Source organism: Arvicanthis niloticus, chromosome 12 (genome assembly GCF_011762505.2).
Source record: "Arvicanthis niloticus isolate mArvNil1 chromosome 12, mArvNil1.pat.X, whole genome shotgun sequence".
Taxonomy (NCBI): domain Eukaryota; kingdom Metazoa; phylum Chordata; class Mammalia; order Rodentia; family Muridae; genus Arvicanthis; species Arvicanthis niloticus.
In genome coordinates this window covers 39,955,134-39,963,622 of record NC_047669.1, presented here as the reverse complement: position 1 = coordinate 39,963,622, position 8,489 = coordinate 39,955,134, and positions in this window count along the sequence as shown.

The following is an 8,489-nucleotide window of genomic DNA, read 5'->3' as shown; positions in this document are numbered from 1 at the left end:
TGGCTTGACAATTGCTTCAGCTCTGAATCCAGGGTGTGTAAGTTGTGGGGCCGTGTCTCCCTTCCTACATAGTGTTGCACCTGTGTTTTTAAAGGTGTGAACAACTGACTCACATGAATAGTTACCTTAGGGGGAAAATGTTTTGGCAATAATTTACTTCTTTGGAATTAGAATCAACTGATTTAAAAGTTGCTATTTGCTACCAAGGAGGTGGAATAGACAGAAAAATTCAGCTTGTTGTTTCTGAAAGAAATTGAGCTCATTTAAAATTTACAGAGATGGAGCCTGTTTGTTTGTTTGTTTGTTTGTTTGTTTTGTATCTCACCTCAGCCTCTGAACACAATGTGGGGCAAACTGACTCACTCTCTCTCATTTAAAAGTTCTTTAAAATTTTAATCATTTGCAGTTTGTAGATATGTATTATATATATATATATATATATATATATATATATATATGTATGTATGTATAATGACACTTTCTCAGATTTTCCAAATTAATTAATTTTACTTGCATTTTGTCATAAATGATTTGCGTCCCTACAGCTCTAACACAATCTCATTTAAAATTGCAACAAACAGAGTGGTTAAGTATAGAATGGTATGGTTATTTAATTGATAAACTATTGCGGAGATTCTTTCTTTGGCTAAAGCAGTGTGCACACCACTGATGTTACACTCACAATTTTACCTATGAAGAAACTTGCCTCCACCCAATGCCTATTAAATCCATGGACTCATCTCTCTAGGTTGGTATTGCTGCCAATTTAGATGATGTCTCTCTAACCTTGTTTCTATTTTCTTCCTATAAGATTCAATGTACTGAAAAAAGTCAATATAGGTTTTGATATGTAGGTAATTTGAATTAGAAACATAAAGCTGTGGTTTGAGGGGGCAAAAGACTAACTGGATAGCATAGGGAGCTCTATAATGTTACTTCTTTACACATTTCTTAAAGAGTTGTAAACTTACAGAAAAATGCATACTTCAGGGTTTTTACCATCCTAGAATAGTACATATGCATATTTTGGTTTAATTGGATAGAATATATCGAAAGTGGTACTTTCATAAGTTAAAGTCCACTACGTTTCTCTTTCTGATCTAATTATTCCATCTGGTATACAGAAGGAATTGCTTTTTAAATCTGGTGATTGTCCCTATCAATAATTATTTATAACATTTGGATACTTTTGAGACAATAAAGTGCATTCTGCTTCATTTCTTTGGTGCTTTGAGTTCTAACATCAATGTCATGTGATTAAAATCGCTTTATTCTGATACAAATGGACTCCTCCTAAGTAGCAGAGCTGAGTTGTGTAGCTCTTGGGTGACTCTGTGAGTGTGTGACTGATTGGCTTCCTGGTTTAATATTACCAGGGTGTAAACACAGGCTTTTTGTCTTTACAAACGTGCAGTTAATGTAGTGATTTACACATTAGCTACATTTTTTTCAGCTTGAAAATGAAATTTGTGAGATGTTTAAACTAGGTTGTCTTTCTTACAGATTTGCAAAAACCATTTACCTTGAAATCTTCAAATTTCCTGACTTTCTGAACTTAAGAGAGAAAAGATCTATGAATAAGTTACACTAAATTCTTAAGAGACTCATCTTGGCAGTTAGAAACAATCCTGCCTTTAGAAGCCTCGGAATAAAACAAAGCAAAATATCAAACAACAAAAACAAGATCACCCCTACCCCAAAAAAATTTGAAATTTAAACACTAGAAGATATCTTTCAACTTAAAAAAATACTTTTAAAAATAAAATCTTTACATTAAAATTAATTTATAGGCTTTTGATCTGAATACCTTTCTAACTGTATAGTATTTATTGAGTTGGAAGGGCTTAGGTATGGCTAATTTGTTATATGAGGTCTTTATTTATTTGCAAGTCTTAAATAATAACGTTTATAAAATTAAAAATAAAACTAAATCCCTGAATAATATCTTGGGTACTCTAAGGTGATAACAGTGTAATAGCCTCATAAAATGCAAGTGTGATCTCACATTTTATACACTTGATTTTAGGAAAATTATGAGCCACAAAATAATCTCTTAGCTTTTTCTATTGCATGAGTGATATCTTTAAACCTATTTGTAATAAAGAGGAATAGAAACCATAAGAATATTTATCATTTACAGAAGCCTCTGTATAGTATTTCTCATAATGATGATTTCAGATTATAAATATTGTTTGTGAGTAATTTAAAGTACTTTTATTATTTGCATACATTTGAAGGATTCCCTGCCTTCCCGGTTTGTTTCATTAGTTAATTCACCTTTCAGAGTTAAAGATAAAGTATTTCCCTTTCAAATTCTCATTCATTACTTGGGACAAATGTTCTTTCTTTTATATGCCAATCCTTGTGACAGATCAGGATTGATGGGCTTTTATTATGGTTAATATGATTGATATGCTTTTATAGATATCATACCATTAATAGATGACAAATCAAACTACCCCAAATTGGATGTAATATGCAGTAGCCTTATAATTATTTATAGATACTACTACTTCTACTCTGTGTGTTGGATGATTATTCTGGTTTTATTTTATTATACAACAAGTACACTTTTACTGTCTAGAATTGCATTCTACTGCATGTACTAGTTACAAAACACAGTAGCTTAAATAAGAAAAACATTTGATATGACTGCCAGGTTTGGCACAGCAGGCTACTCCTCATAGCCCTCAGATTGAGCCTCTTTTTGTCTCTCTGCTTTGGGCTTGCTGCCCTTGTTCTATGATTCAAAACAGAGAAAAGTAATAAAAAAGAGTTGTGAAGCCTGCGTAATTTAAGGAAGGGTTTTGGCAGGGTACTTTCATTACACACTGAACAAACTTAGTCATGTCTATTGTACCAGCAAGGGGATCTGGGAAATGTAGTTTTATTTAACATGTACAGAGGACCAGCCTATCAGAGGACCCAATTCAGATATGATATCATTTACTTGTGCCTAGAAAATGTTACATAAGCTGGGCAGTGGTGGTGCACGCCTTTAATCCCAGCATTTGGGAGGCAGAGGCAGGCGAATTTCTGAGTTCGAGGCCAGCCTGGTCTAAAGAGTGAGTTCCAGGACAGTCAGAACTACACAGAGAAACCCTGTCTCGAAAAACAAACAAACACACACACACACAAAATGAAAAGTTACATAAACTTCTTTATGTACAATGATGTTTGTTATTGCGTTAGTAGCAAAAATATGAAATGATACATCTTCGCAAGTACAGAATTTTTAGCTGTAACTTAGATGTATTATGGTAGTTTTATTTGATATAATAATATAAAAACACAAAATTAGTTATGGACTTTTTTTATTAAACAAGAAAACTCCTATGCCATGATATAAAATTAAAATAAAATAAAAACAGAACACAAACACAATGAGCTCAAATAGAAAAAGCCAAGAATGAAGCTGATAGAAATAACTATAATCAAATAAAAATTAATTTTTTAATACTACATCTTATATGTTTCCTTGCAGAGTATCTAGGTCATTTAAACTGGAAACCTTTTTTAGTTGCTATATAATTGAGGCGCTTGGGGAATGTATTTTGTCTGTATTATTGTCACAATCATACCAGTTCTTAACTTTATTTAGGTTTATCTACTAGAAAACAAAAGATTTGTACCCCAAAGTGTATCAACAAAGAAATCAAATTTCTGAACATTGGTTTCCTCTGAGAGGTAGTTAAGATTCAATGGCTTTGTTCATTCCTAAACAATTTAACGATTTGTACAACACATAAATGATCTTCAGTATGCTTCAAATCACACCATGGTAGCATTCTAAACAGATGTGGGAACTCTGACAGCGATGTGAGAGTTCTTTGACTCATTGTTTTTCATCTACGCCTTTGTTATCCCTGTATCCCCAGCATTATGGTCACACAACCGTGCGCACAGTCAGAAAAATGAGTTAAACTCTGGGAAATGATTGAAAAGCACCATCATTATCATCATATCAGCAATGAAAATGATGTTTGCCCATACTCCCAGGAGCCATTCACTGGACTGTTTGGAATCATCACCCATGCATTTTCCTAACAACAACAACAACAACAACAACAACAACAACAACAACAACCATTCTGATGATTGTAATTTTTGTTTGTTTTCAAGTAGTCTGTTCCCCTAGTCCTTTAGAGCTGAGAGTAGCTCTGTGTAATGAATATTGTTTGTATGAAAGACCATTTCCAGAATAAATACGACTTTCTGCTGTTTTCTGAGAAAAGCGACACAGGAACAAGGTACCAGAATTCTTCAGAGTATAACCACACTTCAGCATGATTCATTTCTTGAAGTAAAAATGTAACTATTTCCTATACACTTTCACCTCTCCTTATCTTCACATCAATAATAATAACTGCATTGCCATTTTTCCATATTCCTTCCACTAGCTCTTAGGCATTTCTCTAAGATACCCGATTTAGGACTCCAGTATAGGACACAGCTATAGTATCACTTCATAGTAATGTAAACATCATTCTTGCCAAGCTGAAGAGAAAGTGGTAATTATATTAGCTTCTTCATTAACTTCTTCCCAGATAGGGATCTTTCCTCAAAATGGCATCCAACAAAAGTAGTTTTATTTGTATCCTGCAGGGTTAAAGTAAAGCTGGGAGGACAACGTGGTTTTCTAAACTGTCAGCTGTACAGAACCAAAAATCGATCACATTTTGCCTCAGTTCAAATTCAGCATTTTCCCCTTATGATGGGATAAGAGAATAACAGAGCCAAGGATAGCACAGCAATGTGTTTATCTATGGCTCTTTAGTCAAAATTACTTTTTCCAATATCTAAGCTCTGTGCTAACTCTAAATGGAAGGCAGGAAGCAAAGAATGATTTGCTGCTTTAAATGTAGATGGGGGGGATAAGATGTTGAGACTAAAATTTAAAAACCATACTAGGACAGATTCATTCCACTCTCACATTTAAATAACGTTCACATTAAATAATTGCTCCAAAGGAACTGTCAGAATGAAACAGTCAGTCATCACTTTGCCTATCTCAGTTCTGACAGCTTTAAAAGACTCAAGCTCACAGTGAAGCTATGAAAATTATTTTTTTAAAAGCCATTTGCAAAACATGAGCAAAATTTTATTTCTGCCTGATTATTGACAGGTAAATGAACTACTTCTATAATCTTGAAGAAGGGAAGCCTCTTAGATTATATTGGTTATGTAGGATGTGCCCCAGGAATTTAAAATTAGTAGGATGAGTGCATAATTTACAAAGCTATGGACAATATTGTTCTTAACTTTAATCTCAGTTGACATTGGTGTCTGTGTTTCCTCCGCTCAGAAAAAGTGTGGAACTCACTATGCAATGCATGACCTCTGCAAATCATGCTTGGAACTTTCTAGGGGCCTTGACAACTTAAAAACAAGTAACTGAACACTTGTTTAAGGAGCATGTTGTTGACTTCTGATAAATGGTATCATATAATGAATAATATCTATCTGAAGAAAAGAAGGGTGAATAGAAATGAAGGAATTTTAGGGCCTGACAGAGCATGGTGACTCATAGTTGTCATCCCATCACTTGGTTTGCATGAGGACAGCTGCAAGCTTGTGGATAGCAAGTCATGGGACATAAGGATACATGGAGAGTTTCTGTTTCAAATGAAACATATTCTTTCTTGAACAACAGTCCTTAATAATTCTCAAGTCTGTGCTCATGCCTGGCACCCTTTGCTACTATCGAAGGATTGATCAGAAATACAATTCAGAAATTCCATAGTTTCCGATTAATATAACCAATTCTCTTAGCCTTTAAGAAAGGCAGTCTCTTTTGGTGTCAAAATCATATACCAAAGTATTGTCAAAGTATCTATTTTATTCTTTTCTTTTTTTCAATTTTGAAGAGAAAGTTTTTACTTAATATAATTTTACAAATTTTGCATTTTGATCCATGTCAATAATAGTAGACAGTCAAGAATAGATGCTTCCCCCAATTGAGATCTGACATAAAGAATGACCATGTTTTTCTATAAACAAGATAAATGAGCATGTTTCTAGTACTCTAATAAGGGGAAGGAAAAATGTTCAATTGTTGCTTTTAACTTTGCTTCTTCTTTAGTTCATTTAAATAAAAAGATTTCCACTCTCAAAATCAAGCAAATGTCCTGTTGATAATGGTGAGACTGTAATTTCCTTTTCCTAGCATAGACATCTTCTAGGGTAAGGCTTGATCCCGCTTTCCCCGGACCACATTAAGTCAGAGGGGGAAAGAAGCCCAGAGATAATACTACAGGGGGAAACTTCAGGAGTGGATTTGAGTAGTGAGAAAGTTCTGGCACAGGAATCCCTTGGAGTCCTTTATTACTTTGTTCCAGTTCACTCCTTTTTTGTTACTTTCTTTTTTTTTATCTTATTCATTTTTTAAAATTTTTTACCTTTATTGGATACTCTATTTACATTTCAGATGCCATCCCTGTTTCCCCATTTCTGCTCCCTAGAAAACCCATATCCCATCCCCCCTTCTCCTTTTTTTTTGTTTTTTGTTGGTTTGTTTGTTTGGTTGGTTTTTTGAGACAGGGTTTCTTTGTGTAACCCTGGATGTCCTGGAACTCACTCTGTAGACCAGGCTGGCCTCGAACTCTCAGAAATCCGCCTGCCTCTGCCTCCTAAGTGCTGGGATTAAAGGCCTGTGCCACCACCGCCTGGGTCCCCCCCCCTCCTCCTTTTTGCTTTTATACTATTTTTTTAATGTTAATCAAAGGCTTTATAAGTTTGGTAATGCTCAATAACAAGATGCCCATACAATCAGAAGTATAACTCAATACCCAACCTAGATATACCAACTACCATTGACTGGCAGAGACATGCTAATATTCACCTCCATGTTCTCTCCTCACCCCCTTTTGTCACCTAGCTCCTCCTCTCCTTCTCCTTCTCCTTCTCCTCTCCTTACTCCTCCTCTTCCTCTACTTACTCCTCCCACCTTAGTTTCTCCTACATATCACCCTTTTTATTAAAAATAAAACTTTTCTCTTAGAATACAATTAGAGCATAACTATACCAATTTGGGTCATTAAGGTACAAGATAGACCTAATACCCAGTCCATCATTTTGTTGACTAACCAGAACCTCTGTCATCAGTCCTAACTAAAAGCCTTAGTTGTGAACCTGGCTTTTTTCTTGGCTTCAGAATGAATGTCAGCTGAAAACCATCCACTCAAATCTTTTCTCTCAAAGTAAATAACCAGGATTGGCTATGAGACTATAAGTCTTCAACCCCATTAGAAATCCAGAATGACTGAGTTAACTGAAATTATGGGAAGCACAAAGCATAGCTTTTAAAACTTAGCCAAATTATAGAGACTGCTGAACACCTGGACAGTCCCTATACTACAAAACGTTGGAGCATCCAATAATCAGCCTTATCGCCCAGGATCATCTGACAGACCTAGTGATGCAGAATTATTAAGGGCTGATTTCTCTGTCTTGGCAGATATAATCAGTCAACTATTCTGCAAGTGTGTCTTTTTCAGAACAGTGATTTTTCTGTAGATGACAAGAGGCAATTGTTGCCTAGTGACTGTCTCACTACAATTGGAGTATCTCCAAAGATGTTCAATTTCTTCTTAGAATCCAAGACAGGAAGCTGTCAGGAGCAGACAGGTCTCTAGTCAAAATGAACATTAATACAGAAATATTTGTAACATCAATTCTGACGTTTTGAAAACCAACTATCCATGAAAGGCAATCTAGATTGTTGTCTGTTAACTCCTCTCAGCTATTTCTAAATAAAATATGGAAAACACCCTAACAATAAACTCAGAGCCATGAATTGGCTGTAGGCCCTTAACTCACAGGCTAACCATCTCAAATCAATTAGAAAAGTTAAAGAAGAACTGGGTCTAAGCCTTGTATTCCTAAATGTGTTATATAGGCACAATGCTTATGAGAGTAACAATATTAATCTCACTTTTATATCAATAAGAAGCTCATACCAATGAAAACCTTAAATTTGAAATCAAAGTAAATTTTGTACCATTTAGGAAATTATAACTTTATCTTAATAACAATTATACATATTTATACCAATAGGTTATGGCTATGCAGTAAATCCTAGCTAATCCCCCCTGTTCCAACAAAACCACTACTTTTCCCTAGAAAGACAGCCCAATATTAATAATAACCACCTCAGTCCCCAAGCCCAGGGAATAGGGGCGCTGACTCTTCATTAACTTCTTCAAGCTGATTATGGGTGTTGAGATATTAGAAGAGGGGCAGGGGGAAGAGTAAATTGATAAGCCTCTGACACTGTGTATTCACTGCATCCAGTTGGAATTCCAGGACATCAGAGGTTCAAGCAGGTTTGCTCAGCTTTCTTGATGAGTAGATACACTGAGGCTGTGTATTCTGCAGTATACAATTCTCAAAACAAATTTTAGTATCAAGATAGTTTTTTGTTTGAATTATGGAATCTAGTCTTCTGGTGGCCTGCCTCTGTCATATCTAATCCATATAATTCTGGGAGT